This window comes from Oreochromis niloticus, linkage group LG2, assembly GCF_001858045.2.
Source record: "Oreochromis niloticus isolate F11D_XX linkage group LG2, O_niloticus_UMD_NMBU, whole genome shotgun sequence".
In the NCBI taxonomy this organism is placed as follows: Eukaryota; Metazoa; Chordata; class Actinopteri; order Cichliformes; family Cichlidae; genus Oreochromis; species Oreochromis niloticus.
This window is the reverse complement of record NC_031966.2, coordinates 20,878,924-20,897,567: the sequence shown is the minus strand read 5'-3', so window position 1 is coordinate 20,897,567 and position 18,644 is coordinate 20,878,924. Positions and strand designations below refer to the sequence as shown.

The 18,644-nt window shown below is 40.1% G+C and overlaps 1 long non-coding RNA gene across 4 annotated transcripts; it reads left to right on the top strand.

Moving 5' to 3' along the window:
• The first annotated feature begins 6,890 nt into the window (after nt 1-6,890).
• On the top strand, nt 6,891-10,780 carry LOC109204438 (uncharacterized). 4 transcript variants are annotated; one of them, XR_003222161.1, is made up of 5 exons: nt 6,891-7,436; nt 7,966-8,025; nt 8,122-8,212; nt 8,380-8,538; nt 10,742-10,780. It is a non-coding gene; the product is annotated as an uncharacterized LOC109204438 (long non-coding RNA). The 4 variants fall into 4 exon arrangements; XR_002063912.2 differs by having other exon boundaries at nt 6,892-7,441; XR_002063913.2 differs by lacking the exon at nt 6,891-7,436 and adding an exon at nt 7,484-7,797.
• Nucleotides 10,781-18,644: the final 7,864 nt, after the last annotated feature.

Here is an 18,644-nt window from a genome sequence, read left to right as displayed (position 1 = left end):
GGTGACATTAATCAAAAAGCAGGTCCCTTCTCTGGGCGCCGAACATTGTGTTTGTGGAATTGAGATGCATGACGGGGGCTGCACACCGAGCCGCCTGAGTGAGCGCAGGGCAAAGCGATAGCAAGATATTGGTTCTGCCAGTCACTCAGAGGCTTATTATGAGTGCAATGCAACAATCACATGCCTTCAGGCACACAGACAGACAGCGCCCACAGACTAAAAGTGAGGGCAAGGCTTTAAATCCTTTTCAGCCTTGTAAAAAAAAAACCCCCCATATAGGTTATTTTTTCCTTCTGTTTATACCTCTGTGCATTATCAAGAAATTTGTAAGGGGAAGATTTATTTGAAGAAAAAAAGCATAAATGTGGCTCTTTTGTAATTTGAGCCATCTTTATTCAGCACAATCTCTAGCTGAAATAAAACATTTTTTTAAAGAAAGCTTTTCCCAGGGAGCATAATGAGCTGCAGCAACACAAAATCAGTACAAAATAAATAAATAAATAAAAGGCCTTGAAGAAAAAAAAAAGAGAGACGTCTATGCCACAAAATGAGTGATTAAGTGCCATCTCCACCCCTGATTCCTAAAGCGATGAATGATGGATGGCTGCTTTGGCTGACATCACAGTTGGATCTCAAGAGTGTGCTCAGCTGCTTAATTATTGAGCACCTGAGGGGTGTAACACTATCAGTAAAAATCACTTTTTCAAGCCTCCTTTTCGATGTTTTTGGTCTTCCTCCAGTGCTCTATTTTTTCATTTTCGGTGAAGCCAGCGTTTCTTTTTTTTTTAACCTCCCCGGCCTGCATATGTTTTTCTTCACCGCTTCCTCTGCCCGTTCACCTCCAGTCCTGGCCTGAGATATCAATTTTTCATGATTGTGTCTTACTAAAGAGTCTCTCTGGACTAAAAACCTCACTTAAACCACTTAGTCCACTTACTGAACAAGTAAGGCATCCTAAATACTTAGGTGCATTAGGTTTTTGTTCAGTCTTTGTCTTTGCCACAGAGATGAATCTTTGTAACTATCAACTGAATTCAAATCAAGCTCGTCTTCAGTCTTTCCAGACTTGTTTTGTGCCGTCTGCCTGATTTGGAAGCAGCTCACACCACTGAAACTTTGCTTTGGGTTAATAAAAAGTTATAATTCATGGCTTGTTGTTAGGCATTTTCTCCCAGCAGAGGCCCCCCGGTTGGGCAGGCACCGAGACAAGAGAGCGGCGAGGTGATCTTTGATCGAGAAGTGGTGGAGTAATTCAATTAATTATATTTTGCTCTAGGCAACAAAAGTCGGGGAGGGGATCCTTGAGAGGGAACACAATGCAACTAGGTGGAGAAATAACAAGTAAGTGGAGTGTGTGTGCACACACACCGACTGACCCTGCAACATCGCCTCCTCACAAAACTGTCAGAATCTCTGCTTTCAGCGGGCTTTTACTCAATGAGGTTAGCCCAAAGGTGAGTCTGTTCATCTATAACTTCCCTCCGTCTGCCTCCAGCCGTCTCTTTACCTCTAACTTCTTCCTCCTCTCCTTTAATTCATCCCTCTCCCCTCTCTCTCTTTCCTTCTCTCCCTTTCATTTTGGATCATTCCTCCTCTTCTAACAGTTTGTCCATGCTCGCTCTCTTCTCCTCCTCCTCCTCCTCCCCATGCACTCCCTTTCTCTCCCCTAGTGTATTAAGGGGCTTTGACGCTCTCAGTAAAAGCTGATTTATTCTCTGGGTGGTATCGATCGGTTTCTGCATTAAAGATTATAATTCATTACCCCGGCCCCTTTTAATACATTAAACACTCAAAATAAAAATAAAACGCTCCCCCCGCCCCCCACCAGACTTCTGGCGTCCCGAGGGTGCGGGAAAACACTTGTCGAGACGTCCGTTCTGTTGTCCTGGGTCCCAGAGCTCCACCTGTGTGTGTGTGTGTGTGTTTGACAGAGGGATCCTCACAGGAATACAATCCTCCCTTTAAGCAAATACAAAACACATGACAAATCGCTGACAGTAGGGGTCAAAACACTGAAAAACAGACGTGACAGAGCTGGAACAATTAATCCATTCACTGATCTGCAGAAAATTAATCAAGTATTTGAAAACTGACTAATTATCTGTTAAATCAAGGAAAAAATAACAAACAATCTCAAGTTTCAACGTGTGTTAGGATTTCTTCTGTGTTTTCTATCCGGTTAATTGGGCAAATTCAACATTTAAGGGGTGCAGTTCCAGTCTGTCTGCATCTGTTGCCATTTATTTACTAAAATATCTCAACATTTTCTAAGTGGACCAGCTGCAAATGCATGCAGACATATGTGTTTGTTAGAAGATTAATCCAAATGATTTTAATAATGACTGCAACGGTTTTGAGTCAAATAATTCAACAAGTATTTGTGTGTATAGGCAGAAAATTTGGCTCACCAAGATAGTCTGTAACAGCTTTGATGATCTGTTGACTTTTAATTTTGTCTCATCATCAGGATGCAGAGAAGGGTGGGCGATTAATTTTCCTAAGGGCTCGCATGCAAAACTGGGACTGTTGTGGTGGGCTGCACCAATAATCTAACTGGGACTGTTGTGGTGGGCCGCACAGTGCAGCCCCCACAACAGTCCAAGTTTCTCATATGACCGCTTGAGAAAATTAATTACCCACAATATAATTATATAAAGACAGGCATGTTCTGGAGAACAAGTCAGATTACAGATTAACTAAATTAACTAGGATGAATTAAAACAATCTAACAATCAGCACAAGTCTGTATATCTACTCCACTCCAAATGACAATATAAGTTGATCAAAGTCATCTATAATGTGGCTGATATTTGATGGTTAACTCTTGACCTAAATCCAAAAATCCAAATGGTCTGTCAATCACTTAGACCACTTATATCAATGAAACCAGTCTCTCTCTCTCCCTCTCCCTCTCTCTCTCTCTCTCACTCACACACACACTCACACACACACACACACACACACAACATACCTTTCTTTGAGTTAGGTAATTCATTTAAAAATAGACACCAGCAGCACAGTGATCAGGAGGAGTGAATTTGTCTGTCCTCATAATGAAAATACATACTGACATGAGAGATTATTTCATGATGTTACTAGAGTGGGAGTTTATTGGAGCCAGAGATTTATATAGAGAGAGCTTCAGGTCTAGTCTCAATAGTGTTGCCCTTTGAAGCACTTCTGCACTGGCTTCATTTTCAACTAACCCACCTGGGAAATACCCATGTTTCAGTAAATGAGCAAATATTAGCACAATGAAATGCTAAAGTATGATGATTAACATGATAGACAGATTTTTTTTTTTAGCCTCAGAGTTGCTTTTTTCTCATTTACATGACTGTCCTGCATTTACAGCACAAAGCAGCTCTTTTGTACACCAATAGATTATAGATTTCTTACACATGGGTCAACTTAAGGATTTGTGTACTGCCTACGTAGACTCCACTGTTTGTCAATAATCTGGCCTCTGTGGGATAGTAAGGATTTAAGAAGCACCATGTGTCCCCTATTGATTTTACCCCAAATGGCCGCACCAATTCCCCTCACAAAACAAGATTGCCCTTCCCCATCGTCTTGACAGATTGATTTTGTATCTTGGCTGTGAGGACTTGAGGAGCAATCCCTCTGATTCTGCCTCCTCGCACTGTCACTCTGACGGACAATTTCCCTCTCCATCCTTTACCTCTCCCCATCTCTCCTCTGTCTCCTTCCATTAAAGGGCTCTTCTACCTTTAAGCTTCTAACTTCTCTCCGTCCAGCCTCCACCCCACCCTTCCCCTGGCCTCCTCCTCCCCCAACTTGCTCTCTTTCTCCCTGACAGGCTTTCAGACAGTAAATCAGAGACATTGATCCAGCGCAGCGCCCAAGTGTCCTGGATTCTGCTAAAGAGCCATTTTCATTTCACAAGCAGTTTACTGGCCTCGCTACCCCCCACCCGTAAACATCGCTCTCCTCCCTCTTCTCTCGCTCTCTCCATCATGGCCTCATCCATACACATCACCCATCTCACCTAACTGCCGGATCCTCATTCTCTCAAAGTGCCGCCACTGTTTTCCTCCCACTTTCGTCTGTTTTCTCACAATTGTCTTAGCAGAGAAATACCTTTGAAGGCTTGAAACATTTCACTACTACATACCAACTGCACACACAAACATTTGTGTACTATAAAGTCTCCCACAATTAGGATACAAAGCCCTGCAGGAGGACTCCTTGAATGAGCTCAAAGAAATCTGCAGCAACATTAGGAGAGGACTAGTTTAACCTTGCTATAATTTGTGTGAGCATTGTAAGGAAATGTGTAGGGCTATATCGTTAACAGGTTTTTCTCTCCTCAAAGAGGATGTCTGTACTGTTCTGTAAGGCAGTTTTTTTTAAAATTCAAATTAAGAAACACTGCAGAGAAAGAAGCAGCCCACAGCTGCTCCTCTGCACTAGGATAGCTCATAAAAACAACAGAAATCTGACATTTATCTTTCAACCCTGCAGCAATACCTATACATTATGTTTGCATTGTAATTGTCTGCAGCAGCACACCAGCAGGAAATTTCCACAGCTGTTTTATTTTTTAATTTTTTTATAGTAGCTAACTTTCTGTCTGCACTCAAGTGCCTGCTGTTGTTTTCTTACATGCAGTCTGTAAGTGTCTGGACAGAAATGCATTTTCCTTTACGTCTGTGCAAGAACATTTGGTGTGAAACGATAACAAAAGCGTTCATGTTGCTTCAACAGCACATGAGTTTGTTTGTGGTTTGCATAAACCCCCTCACTTTTTGACTGGTGAAGACGGATGGGGTTAGAATTTTCTGGTACAGTAACACCGGCAGCAATTTACAGTCTAATTCTGGTAGAAGTCAAACACTTAATGGTCCTTACTAGCATTAAATGTCACTACAGTGAACTGAAGTGTGAGGAAAATTATGTTAATAACTTCTTATTGTCAAGTTAAGTAAAAATCTGTATACTTTACTGGCTGTGGTTCAACTCAGACAGTTTACTTTGAGTGAACAGCTATACCTGCACTGATACACTGAATGAAATAGAAATAAGGAAAGAAGTCGCTACCACACTTTTGAGAATGTGCTGTTAGCAAGCATATTTTTTCCAGCGCTGCAGCAGCTTATAACAGCTTTGCTGGAGTGGAAAACTAACTTACCTTTTTTCAAATGCACACTGGTGTCTGTTACTAAAACATAAAAGAGAATCCAGTGTAACACATAATATACAGGCAGATCTAACATGGTTGTCCTTTAATGTTTAATGAGAGACTGACAAATTATTAATTGTTTTAATTAAACTAATATAATTAATTATGTGGGCTGTAATTTGATGGGGCTGTTCTCCTCTTTTTACCCTTTAATTACAGAGTGGGAAAAAAAGCTCCGGTTTCAGCTTTGTTCTTTATTAGGTGACCAGTACCAGTATTTATAAAAAACTACTCCCTATAGTCTTGTTGCCATCTGCAGACCATACCAGTTAGAAAACAATAGTACAATAAAATCCCCCCCACTCATCAATAAATATGTATTGGTGTCAGACTAGAACTGACATGCACTCACTGGTCAGTTTATTAGGTACACCAATTCAACTGCACGTTAATACAAATATTTTAATCACCAATCACACGGCAGCATTTAAAGCATATAAGCATTTAGCCATGTAGACATGACCAACACAACCTGCTGAAGCTTCAAACTGAGCATCAGAATGAGGAATAAATGTGATTTAAGTGACTTTGAATATAGTGTGGTTGTTGGTGCCATGTGGGCTGGTCTGAGTATTTCAGGAACTGCTGCTTTACTGGAATTTTTCCACACATCCATCTGTAGAGTTTACAGAGAGTGGTCTAAGAAAGAGAAACTATCCAGTGAGCAACATGTTTTGGGTGAAAAAACCTTGTTCATATCAGAGGTCAGAGGAGAATGGCCAGATTGCTGCAAGCTGATAAGAAGGCTACAGTAACTCAAATAACCGCTTGTTACAACTAAGGTATGCAGAAGAGCATCTCTAAATGCACAACTTATTAAACTTTGAAGCAGATGGGATAAAGCAGTATCCCACGCCAAGGTAAGGCTAGAGTTTCCACATGGGCTCACTGGCACTGAACAATGTCGGGATTTAGTGTAAACACCATGAAAGGATGGCTTCCATCAACAAGTTCAGAGTCTGCTGGTGGTTTAATGGTGTTGTGGATCTTTTCTTGCATCACTTTGAGCCCTTTAGTACCAGCTGAGCATCACTGAAATGCCACAGCTGCCTTGAGCAGTGTTACTGACTATGTCCACACTGTAAAAAAAGTCAGTAAAATATACAGCAAAACACCGTCAAATTCCAACGGTAATGGAGCGTAAAACCAAAAACTTCCTTTTACTGTATTAAATAGATTGAATAACCGTTAATTGTGAGACTGGATAAAACTTTGTTTTTTACTGTGATAAAATGTTGAAATTATAAATATTGTCTGTGAAAACAAATAAATATGCATACATTTTACAATTAAATATTGTAATGTTGAAAATGTCTGAAAAACTTAGATTTTACGGTATTATTTGAGTAAAACTACATCTTTTCGGGTTGTGCACATTGGAATTCACAGTATAAAGCTGTAGATTTTTAAGCAAACAAAAACATTCATTTTTACAGAAGCAAGATGTTAAACAATAGGGTCCACTGTAATAATACAACCAGTAAATACCATTTAAAAAAAAAAAAAAAAGCAAATATCAGCAGTGAAAGACAATAAAATTGATAGTATTTTTTTTTTTATTTTAAAATTCAGATACTGATATGCAGATTAAAAGTTAGGCCTGCAGTATATCATTGTTAACCTTCTGATAAAAAAAAAATCAACAGCAAAAGAAGATGTTAAAAAAAAAGTTCATGGTTGTGAATAAAATTGATTTCAATAATCTTTTTTAATTATTATTTTTAAAACAACTTTATGTTGTTGTGTTTCACGCCATATTATCAGACCACCTTAAGTGGGTCCGCCTTAAATTTTGAGTTTGTGTGATCGCTGTTGATTGGTAGCTAAACTGCTGGTAAACTGTGTACAGACGTTTTACGTTCGAATTGCAGAGAAAAAAAAATTCTGGTTGCAACATTGTGCAGTATGAGCGAACCATTTCACCAAAAAGAGGGGAAGCAAGGCAAGACGTGGCTGCAGCGGTCTGCAGACGTGACTTCTGATCAAATTCGAACCTCCTCCTAAAGAAACAAAGAGCGACATTATATTGCGGGATGACGTCACCTGAAAATGACCAATAGCGCGGCGCGCTGCTGAGCTGTGTGCCAACCGCTCTTTTTTTCATGCAGGAGACTCAAGTTGGCTTCGCTAACGGACACAGTTTTGAACTCGTATATTAGCGCCATTTATTGCTGCTTGGACCACAGCATCTTCGGAATTTGTAGACATCCTGGCAGCATACAATTAGTTCGAGGTGAGGTGAGTACATGCAACTGCAAGTTATCTCTGTTATAAAAATCCACCAGTCCAGCGTTTATAGATAATTTTAGCAGTTCGTTTTTTATGAGTGAGGTTGTGAATTTAGTTAGCATTTGTGAGTTGAGTTAGCATTACTGTCGCCAGGGAAGCATTGCTCTGGATTAGTTTCTGTGTTTGGCATGCTTAATTCGCTAGGGAGGAATTACCAAAGTACATGGAGTTATGTTAACCTGTAATTTCTGTGGTAAGGTAGTTCAGTCATCAAGGGGCTACGTGCTTCATTGTAAACTGCATCGGAATGAGCCACGTTGTTTCTTTTGGTGTATTGAAGCAGGCTGCAAGCAGACATACACCAGGTATGGCGTGTTTAAGGCTCATTTTTACCGAAGACACTCTGCCCCCACCCATGTCACTGGTGTGGCGGTGGTTTTTTCGTTTACATGTGCAATGGCGATGTGTGAACGTCAGTGTCAGAACTCTCTCTTTATGATTAAAAAGGTTTGTTTTGTTCCTGCCCTTTTCAGACACTGAATTTGAGCAGAAACCATAAGGATACTCAAAGGACCTGTGACTCTCAGGAAATGGTGAGATTTCAGGTCATAATCTTTTTTTCTTTTTTTTCCATTAAATTCATTTCCCTTTTTCCCTTTACAATATTGCTGTTTTGTTTTTGTAAACAGCATCAAATGAGAGGGACAGATGAAACAGTTTCAAGACAATGGCAGGAAAAACATGCTGAAGATTGAAACAAACCTTGGCTGGAAATATTTGGTATGTGTTTTACCGTAAATCAAATTGTTGAAAAACATTCAGCTACACTGCAACACAGGGAAACTTGATTTGCACTTATTTTGTTACTTTAATTTCTTGTCTCATTATTTATATACAGTTATTATTGTTTATGGTGTATGCCCTTCTTGTTTTCTTTCTGAATGCAGAAAGTATCTAGCCAGTCCACAATGAAAAGCTTCGTTGCACCCCATGAGTCTTCTGGCAGAAATGATGGCGCCTGTATTCTTTGGTTTCCCTAAACATCACACCCTGCCTGTTTATACGAGGCTCTTCAATTAAGTCTGCACCCAAAGATTCAATAAGAGGTAAGCAGTGGTATTATTCAAGTTTTGCTAAAGAAAGATGGACAGGAGACACTAATCTTAATCAGCCGAGCTCAGGTTCATGTCCAGGTGAGCAGTTTCATACGCTATAAAATGTAGATTGAATGATAGGTCTCATCACCATGCATTCAGCCATTAACTTCAAGTTCTATGATAAATCAATAGGAAACTTAAATACGTTTTCCAACAAATTATGATTGTGATTAGGGCTGTGTTGTCTACAGGGAGTGCAGAATTATTAGGCAAGTTGTATTTTTGAGAAATAATTTTATTATTGAACAACAACCATGTTCTCAATGAACCCAAAAAACTCATTAATATCAAAGCTGAATGTTTTTGGAAGTAGTTTTTAGTTTGTTTTTAGTTTTAGCTATTTTAGGGGGATATCTGTGTGTCCACGTGATTATTACTGTGCATAATTATTAGGCAACTTAACAAAAACCAAATATATACCCATTTCAATTATTTATTTTTACCAGTGAAACCAATATAACATCTCCACATTCACAAATATACATTTCTGACATTCAAAAACAAAACAAAAACAAATCAGCGACCAATATAGCCACCTTTCTTTGCAAGGACACTCAAAACCTGCCATCCATGGATTCTGTCAGTGTTTTGATCTGTTCACCATCAACATTGCGTGCAGCAGCAACCACAGCCTCCCAGACACTGTTCAGAGAGGTGTACTGTTTTCCCTCCTTGTAAATCTCACATTTGATGATGGACCACAGGTTCTCAATGGGGTTCAGATCAGGTGAACAAGGAGGCCATGTCATTAGTTTTTCTTCTTTTATACCCTTTCTTGCCAGCCACGCTGTGGAGTACTTGGACGCATGTGATGGAGCATTGTCCTGCATGAAAATCATGTTTTTCTTGAAGGATGCAGACTTCTTCCTGTACCACTGCTTGAAGAAGGTGTCTTCCAGAAACTGGCAGTAGGACTGGGAGTTGAGCTCGACTCCATCCTCAACCCGAAAAGGCCCCACAAGCTCATCTTTGATGATACCAGCCCAAACCAGTACTCCACCTCCACCTTGCTGGCGTCTGAGTCGGACTGGAGCTCTCTGCCCTTTACCAATCCAGCCACGGGCCCATCAAGACTCACTCTCGTTTCATCAGACCATAAAACCTTAGAAAAATCAGTTTTGAGATATTTCTTGGCCCAGTCTTGACGTTTCAGCTTGTGTGTCTTGTTCAGTGGTGGTCGTCTTTCAGCCTTTCTTACCTTGGCCATGTCTCTGAGTATTGCACACCTTGTGCTTTCGGGCACTCCAGTGATGTTGCAGCTCTGAAATATGGCCAGACTGGTGGCAAGTGGCATCTTGGCAGCTGCACGCTTGACTTTTCTCAGTTCATGGGCAGTTATTTTGCGCCTTGGTTTTTCCACACGCTTCTTGCGACCCTGTTGACTATTTTGAATGAAACGCTTGATTGTTCGATGATCACGCTTCAGAAGCTTTGCAATTTTAAGACTGCTGCATCCCTCTGCAAGATATCTCACTATTTTTGACTTTTCTGAGCCTGTCAAGTCCTTCTTTTGACCCATTTTGCCAAAGGAAAGGAAGTTGCCTAATAATTATGCACACCTGATATAGGGTGTTGATGTCATTAGACCACACCCCTTCTCATTACAGAGATGCACATCACCTAATATGCTTAATTGGTAGTAGGCTTTCGAGCCTATACAGCTTGGAGTAAGACAACATGCATGAAGAGGATGATGTGGACAAAATACTCATTTGCCTAATAATTCTGCACTCCCTGTATGTATCACTTTTACATAAGTAGATTTAAGGGATAACTATTGCCAAAACGCAACCTGGGCTGTTTTTTTTGTTTTTGTTTTTTTTTACTGTATCGATTTTGATGCGCTCAAATTTATGCCCCGCCCCCCTAGTATTCCCATTCACTGGCTATTGACCACAAAACAAAATCACGGTCAATCTCAAAAACGGCTCGTTTGTCGTAATTATGCTTTTAGATATATGTTTGTCTCGTTTACAGTTAAAAAAAAAAAAAACAGCCCAGGTTGCATTTTGACAATAGCTATCCTTTAAGAACTGTATATTTTACACTTAAGAAATCATTTATCATTAGATCTGTTTTTGGCAGCACGTTTTGTTCATTTCTGTGCATTTTGCTCAAGCACTGATCAAACTTTGTCCATTTTTTGCTGCAGAGGGGATCCTGCCAGTCCAAAGTGAACTCCTGATGGACATTGAAGTACTCCTGCAGAGCTTGTATCTTCGACACCATGCGCATTTGAAACTCCACTGAGTCCTTTCCTTCACCAAGGCAGGACCCAGTGACTCATTACTGTTGATAGGTCAGGGGCAGGTAATATTTTGTTTTATGTTTATTCATTCCTCCATGGATTACCAGCCATATATATGGACACATGCTGTATTCTCAAGATCTATGCTGTTTTGTAGGAATAGAGAAAATGATATGTTTAGTCTGTTTTCAAATGGTATGTCAAATTTTCTCATTGTTTATCAGTAATATTCACTACCTTGGTTATATATGAGCATCTTTAGATTTTTCTATATTTAGCAGTTGCAAATGTAAAATGTACGGTAAACCATTTATGTTCCTCATACTGTACTGTATTTTTAGCGGTAAAATACCGGCAGCTGTGGTAGCCAGGAATTTACCGTAAAATGTATCTGGTCAAAATAAAATGCTGTAATTTGTTATACAATTTCACTGTGTTTTTTACTGTCAAAGGTTTTAATAAGGTTTAACATATTTCTGTTATTTTTACAGTTATTTACAATAATAGGGTCTATCCTATTACTGTTAAATTAACAACAAATTACTGTAAATATTATTATATTATAACTTTTTTTTTTTACTGCAAATATCCGTAAAAAGCTATGGAAAGTTGCATTTTTTACATTAAATTGCTGTATAATTGACAAATATATTTGTTTTTTTCTATCATGATTTTGGTAAAATAATACGTTGTCTACCTTAAAATTTAGGGTTACAAAACCAGTATACCGTATTGTCTTTCACAGATCCCACATTTTTTTGACGGTATATTCCTGGCTACCACAGCTGCCGGTATTTTACCGTACATTTGACAGTTTTTTTTTTACAGTGCAGTCCTTGCTGTGGGGGATCTGTTCCTTGTAAACCTGGCCCCTCTGTACTAAGTGTGCATCATTTAAACACCACAGCCTACCTGAGTATTGCTGCCTGAGTGTACCCATCTTCTAAAGGCTGATTATAGCAGGATAACACATCATGTAACAAAGCTCAAATAATCTCGAACAGGTTTCTTAAAAATGACATTGAGTTCACTGTACTCAAACAGCCCACACAGTCACCAGATCTTATCCCAATAACGCCCCTTTAGGATGTTTTCGAACAGGAGATTCACATGTGATGCTATCATGTTAATATGGACTAAAATCTCTGAGGAATGTGTCCAGCACCTTCATGAATCTCTGCCGTGAAGAATTGAGGCAGAGCTGAAGGCAAAAGAAAGACCAACCTAGTGTAACTCTACCTGGCCAGTGAGTTCTCTATTTTTTAATGCTATTGAAAGGCATATTACTATATCTGATATAGTGCACTCAAAGTATTCCACAATGCCTTGAAGTAGTGTACAACCAATGGTCACTACTCACACTGTATACGATAATGTACTGTAATGATTTAGTGGGACTCTAAATGGATCCAATGTCATCATTAATTTCGCCGGCGCTTTCACTCCTGTGACCGGTCACAATGTCTCCTGTAAATAGGTCTATTGTTCCATTTCAGAAGCAGCATACAGAGCCAACATAACAGAAGATGAGTCACTGTTCAAGTACTTACAGGTGGCTTTAGAACTGATGGATCTATTTATATTCGAGCATTAGCATGCTTTATGTGTAACAATGTAAAAGCAACATCGCGGTTAAAGAGGATGAGCTTTCACACACACTTTGCGGTGAGATGTCTCAACTGCAAAATTCGGAACATCTACAATGAAATCACAAATTTGGCAAACTCAGGCCACTGATACGCCGTGGGTATGCACACAGTCCAGGCAACAGAATTTCATTTCCCTTCGCAAGCAGGCAATCAAAGAAAATAGCCTAATCAACATAAATCAGTCAAATTTTTTAACATATTCTAATTATTAAACAAATGAACACCTCCTATAACAACTGATTTATTTAAAAAATAATGTCATATGGTTTAAACCTTGAAACAACCAGAATCAATGACAACCACCAGCACAGAAGATGAACAAAATGCTACAAACACCTTCTTAAAATGATAAGTTATTACAAAGATGAGGTGATATTAGTGCGAATACAACCAGCTGTTTGTCAAACCCATGCACGTGGCACTGACTCCACCTTATATGTCTGTACCTTTTTTTGGCTACTGCTTACATAATGATGTTGATTTCTACAGCTTTGTTAGTGTTCTCATATTGCCTGAAAAACTCACATCCCACAGTGGTGATTGTCACCGCTAATTGGCATTTAGTCTAATATTAGCCACCTGTAGCTAGCTGTGTTTATGACTGTGATTAAGTATGATTAAATAATTGTGTTTAAAATGCCCTAAACTACCATTTATTGTGTGGTTTAGTGCACTTTTACCTAACAGGACCCAGCTCGTCTTGGCACTTTTACAAAGCTGATTCAAAGCTCGGCTCTTGAGCGTGTGACGACTTGAATCTTAACATCAGGGGCCATAACCCCTCTGCCTGCCAACAGCCAGCAGGTTTGTGAGACCCTTCAGGGACATTACATCCCACAGCTGCAAACTCAAAGGCTTGTAGGGCAGAGGTGTCAAGAAGAGAGGTGTCTGCAGCAATGAATAAAATGCTGCTGGTAGAGTCTCATTTCCCAAGTCAAGAGGATGTTTTTCCAACTTTAGTTTATGTATGTTCCTTATAAATGGGACGCTACAAAGAAAATATGTTTTCTTTTCTCACTGTTGTTATTATATAATAATAATTAATAGTTGTTTTACCTGCCTTGTTAATGCATAACGGTTAAATGCTTCTCTGATTAATCCATTTTCCATGTTAATTTGCAGCACTAACAAAACATTTCTTATCAAACATTTACTTTTGTTCATCATTTTTCTGCTTAGTGCAGAGGCAATCACATACAGTATCTCTTACTTAATAGTACTGATATTTGAATATTTTTAAAAAAACTAAACTTAATTAAAAAATGGGAACACTGACTTGGAAGGCTGTTAATATGATTCATCACATAACAAGTTTTCAGAATATTTGCCATACCATTGCACTTAAAACACTCACCTGTCCCAAATACAGCCCTCCACCCCTAAAGTCATCATAAAGGGGGGCTAAAGATCGTAAACATGTTTGTCAAACATTTCACACGGTAGTCTTTGAAGACTGACTCACTTTTGGAGAAGTGTCCACAAGAACTGACATTTTTGGCACTGGTTAGCTTCTCTAGTTTTGTATACCCAAAATGTCATACATGTATAGGGGCAATAGAGGGCCATTGTATTCTAATTCAACAAGGTGCTGGAAGCATTGCTCAGCAGTTTTGCTACACATTAACATGACAACATTGCACAGTTGCTGCAGCTGAACATTCATGATTTGAATCTGCCGTTCCACCAAATCCCAAAAGTGCACTGTCGGATTGAGATTGAGGCCATATCAGTTTCTAGATGACCTGAGGAAGCAGCCATTAGCACATGGGTACACTGTGGTCATAAAGGGATGGACATGGTCAGCAACAATACTTAGGTAGGCTGTGGTGTTTAAAAAATGCTCAGTTGGTCCTAAGAGGTTCAAAGTGTGGCACGAAAATATCCCCCACCAGCAGCCTGAATGTTGATACAAGGCGGGAGGATCAGACCAGGGAACACTTTTCCAATATTGGGGAGCCCAGTCTCTGTGCTTAGACGACAGGAGCGACACCTGGTGTAGTCTTCTGATTAAAAGTTTGACATGTTGTGCATTCAAAGATGGTCGTCAGCATACCTTGAATGAGCATTTGAGTTACTGTTGACTTCCTATTTTTCTGGCCATTTTCACCGGGAGAACTGCTGCTCACGGGATATTTTTTCTTTTCCTGACGTTCTGTGTGAACATCATCCAAGATGGTTGTGCGGCACGTCTAAATACAGTTTTGGAATTGGTTAGATATTTGCTTTAACAAGCAGTGGAACAGGTGTACCTAATAAAAAGTGTAAATTCTTGTGTGCCCGGGATTTAACACCTCACACATCCCACGCACCGTATATTCTCAACTGTAGTCTGATACCTGAGCAGCTGACTGCATGTTCTAATAATATCTTTATTTTTTTGTATCACTATCAGTGATGCAACAAAGCTGAAGTCAGTGAAATGTGAGCAAAGGTCCCACACAGCTCTCATTAGTTTTCCACGTGCAGTTATTCTCTCTTTGCTATCAGAATATCCGTTTTGCATCCCAGGTGTAAAGAGTTTCATATAAATAACAATATATTGAAAACAACCAGCAAATGCATGTATTACATCACAAATCACAGACAAGTTCTCAATGTTTGGTCTACACAGGTAAACTGGGGCCAAACCAAACTCTTATTTAATGGTCTGACAGATAGAGAAACAAATGGAGCTCCACAGTGTGCTCAGTGTAGCCTGTGGGACTGAGTGTTGTGTTTGATGGTTAAAGCTGATATTCTTCAAATAAAGTGTGAGAGGTTTCTGATGTAATATAACCAGCCAGGGACAACATTTTCTTTTTTTTAGTGCATGCAGTTTGAAAACTTGACTCAAGTGTTTGACCCACATTCTCCGGGCAGACACGTGGATTTACTCTGAACACAGCACAACAACTTCATCACACTGACTTCACACAGACCACAGCTACATGTTTAATCATCAGTGAGAATCTCTTGTTTTGGATCAGCATGAAAAAGCAAGGCCTTTTAGAAAATATACCAAACTGTTCATATTTTTGAAATGTAATTTTTCACATTTATATAGCACTTCTCTTTTCTTGCTGCCCACTCAAAACACTTAACTAAAAGTCAGATTGTAACTGCAGCACTTTGTCTGCCTCACATATATGGGTAATTTACATGCTGCAGTTCACATGCATGTCTTTGGACTGTGGAAAGAAGCCGGAGCACCCAGAGGAAACGCACACAGGTGAACCGGGGCAACACGCAAACTCCACACAGAAATCCTCCAAATGGGATTCAAACCAGGAGCCTTCCTGTTGAATGATGACGGTGCTGCCTAACCACCTCAGCACCAATATCCCAGCCCAAATTTTAGTTATTGCAGGAATCCCTGCTGATTACACTGGGCCTCCGTGCGGTCTTGTGATTGGCTGACTGCTGCAAACAGAAGGTGTGAACAGCTGAAAGGGGAGACATCCCTCTGCTTTGTCATATAGACCCAAGAGTTGTAGCATCGTTTCATTTTCATAACAGTTTTTAACTTCTACTCTGTTATACTGATTAATATCTTTTGTGAAGAGTTTTAGGGCTCACCTGTGAAAACTGCTGTATAAATAAGTATTGCCTGCTAGCTAAGAATAAAGTATCTGAGGCTGAATAGTTAGATTAGCCCTGCTCTACAAAGAAAGAAAGCTCCTGACCTTACCAGGTCATAAAATTAGGTAAATACACAACATATTACACTTTAATTATTTATTTAACAAAAATTATAGCAAAGTGAAATGGTAGTGTGTGGAAAAGGTTTGTCCAGTCCACGAATAAATAGCTTATAAATAGCACGAATAAATAGATGTTTTTGTGGAGGAATTTTGGACTACTTTTTTAAACAACATTGCTTAAATTCTTTGAGGTTTGAAGTCAGGAGGTGGAGGGGTTTCATAGTTGAACCAATCATCCCTCTCCATCACGTTGCTTGACAGCTAGTATGAGGTGTTTGTGCTGATACGTTGTATTTATGGACAAACATCTCCACTTTGGTCTCTTCTATCTAAAGGACATTGTTACAGAAGAGTTAGAGAGAAAAGGCTTTATCCTGTCAACCCTTCCAAACAAACCAAACTATTTCAGCCTTTTTTCTAATTGATCTGTCATGAACTTTAACATTTAACATGCTAACTGAAGCTAGGAGAGTCTGAGTTATAGCTCTTGTGTATTTTTTAGTTTCTCTGAGCATTGCACGGTCTGACCTTGGGGTGAATTTTATGGCCATCCGCTCCTGAGAAGATTGGCAGCCGTCTTGAATGTTTTCCACTAGCGAATAGTCTGTCTCACTGTAGAGTGATGGATTCTAATGTTTGGAAATGGCCTTATAACCCTCCCCAAACTGATGGGCAACAACGATTGCTTCTCTAAAATCCCTGCTGATGTCTTTCCTCCTAGGCATTGTGTTAACACACCTGAATGCTCCAGACCGGCAAAGTGACACAACTTCGACTTTTATAGAGGCTCTCACACTTGCAGATGATCAGCTAAGCAAGTCCATTTGGTTAGCAGTACCTGGAGGCTTTTATCCTCTGATTTCGTTTGAGAGCAGTGAAGGTGAGACTAGTTTTCTTTTTGCCATGAATATAAATGTGATCGGAATTGAGGAAAATCACAATGGGCCCACTTTACTTAAGCCAGAGATGTTAATGAAAACTTTCCCAGGATGACTGATTAAAATGGTCCCATTATGTGGGATAGAGTTTATCATGAGGCAGTGTGTAACTTTAGTTTTCAGTAGTGCTAAACAAATAACCTTCCACATGCACTCGGAGAGAGTTTTGTGTCACCTTACGTGACAACTGACATTTTTTTGTGCATTTATCACAAAAATCTGCATATGAATGAATTATCTCCTCACGCCGCGATTTACTGCACCGCCACGGCGCGCAAAAGCACAATGAGCAGCCGAGACGCAGCGCGATCAAGAGAGCTTGCTGCAATAAAAACCATTCAGCAAACTTTGCCTTGTTTTACATACAAAAAGCTTTTCAGCATAAATCAGAACCGAGTGGAAAAACACTGTTTTTGAGTGGGAGCCGCTTCGATTAAAGCGATACAACGAGAAAGCAATAAATGAAAAGACAGATTAGCAATTTGAAGTTTATTCTGCGTCTCTCCCCGCTGGAAGAAACCCAAGCCGATCAGCAACAAATACGTTTAGGTGCCAAAAAATGTTGACAAAGCAGTAACCTATTAGTGTGCATCAAACAAAGTCAGCAACAGCAGTCGTCAGCCCGAAATGATTCTTTATTAAACACCCGAGAGTGGAGGTTTTTTTTTTTTTTTTTACAAACTCACTTGCATGTCCACAGCCCTTTAACTACAAAAGGGTTCGCCACGAAAGGTATTACATTCACACACACGCACGCACACAACCACGCACGCACGCACGCACGCTCGCACAGGCACACAGGTGTGTTGGTGGGCTGTGAGCAGTGAGTAATTTCTAGGGCCAACAGGATTATCAGTGTATGTTCTGGAAGATGGCAGGGAATCAGCCTTCAAGTTAACGAAACAGTTAGGTAATTGGTCTTCATCTGTCATCTCACACAGAGCTGAGGACTGTTTGAGTCCGTGAGAGAGATTACTGACGGGACAGTGATGAAAATTGGTCGCAAGATAATGAGTCTGGTTGTCTTTTCATCCTCTCATCCTGCATGTGTGTGCGCGTGTGTGTCTCTCTCTCTCATTATTCAGAGTGACTGGTTGGAGAGTAGCTTCACAGTCTGCTGCTTATTAAAAAACCCAGAGCGCCTTTAGATGAGTTCATCAGGCTCTCCGTCCCCTCCTCTTCCCTCCATCCCCTCCATCCCCCCCGCCGGCTCTGCATCCTCTCATCCCTTCATCCCCACCTTTTTTCCTCCCCCTCTCTCAGTTTGAACTCTTGCATCCTTCCTCTTTCTGTCTCTTTATCCCTCCCTCTTCCATCTGTTTATTTTCCCCCACCATCCTGTAGAGTAAAACAGCGAGAAAGAGACATGAGGAGGAGGATGAAGGAGGAAGAAGAAACCGAGGCCCATACAGGGAGGGAATCAAAGAGCACAGGAGACGAGAAACCCCCCCCCCCCCCCAAAACAAAAACCAGTCCCCTATGTGACAGATGAGGATTTTATAGAAAAAAGGGCGGTCTTCTCCCAATTTCCTGTTGATAT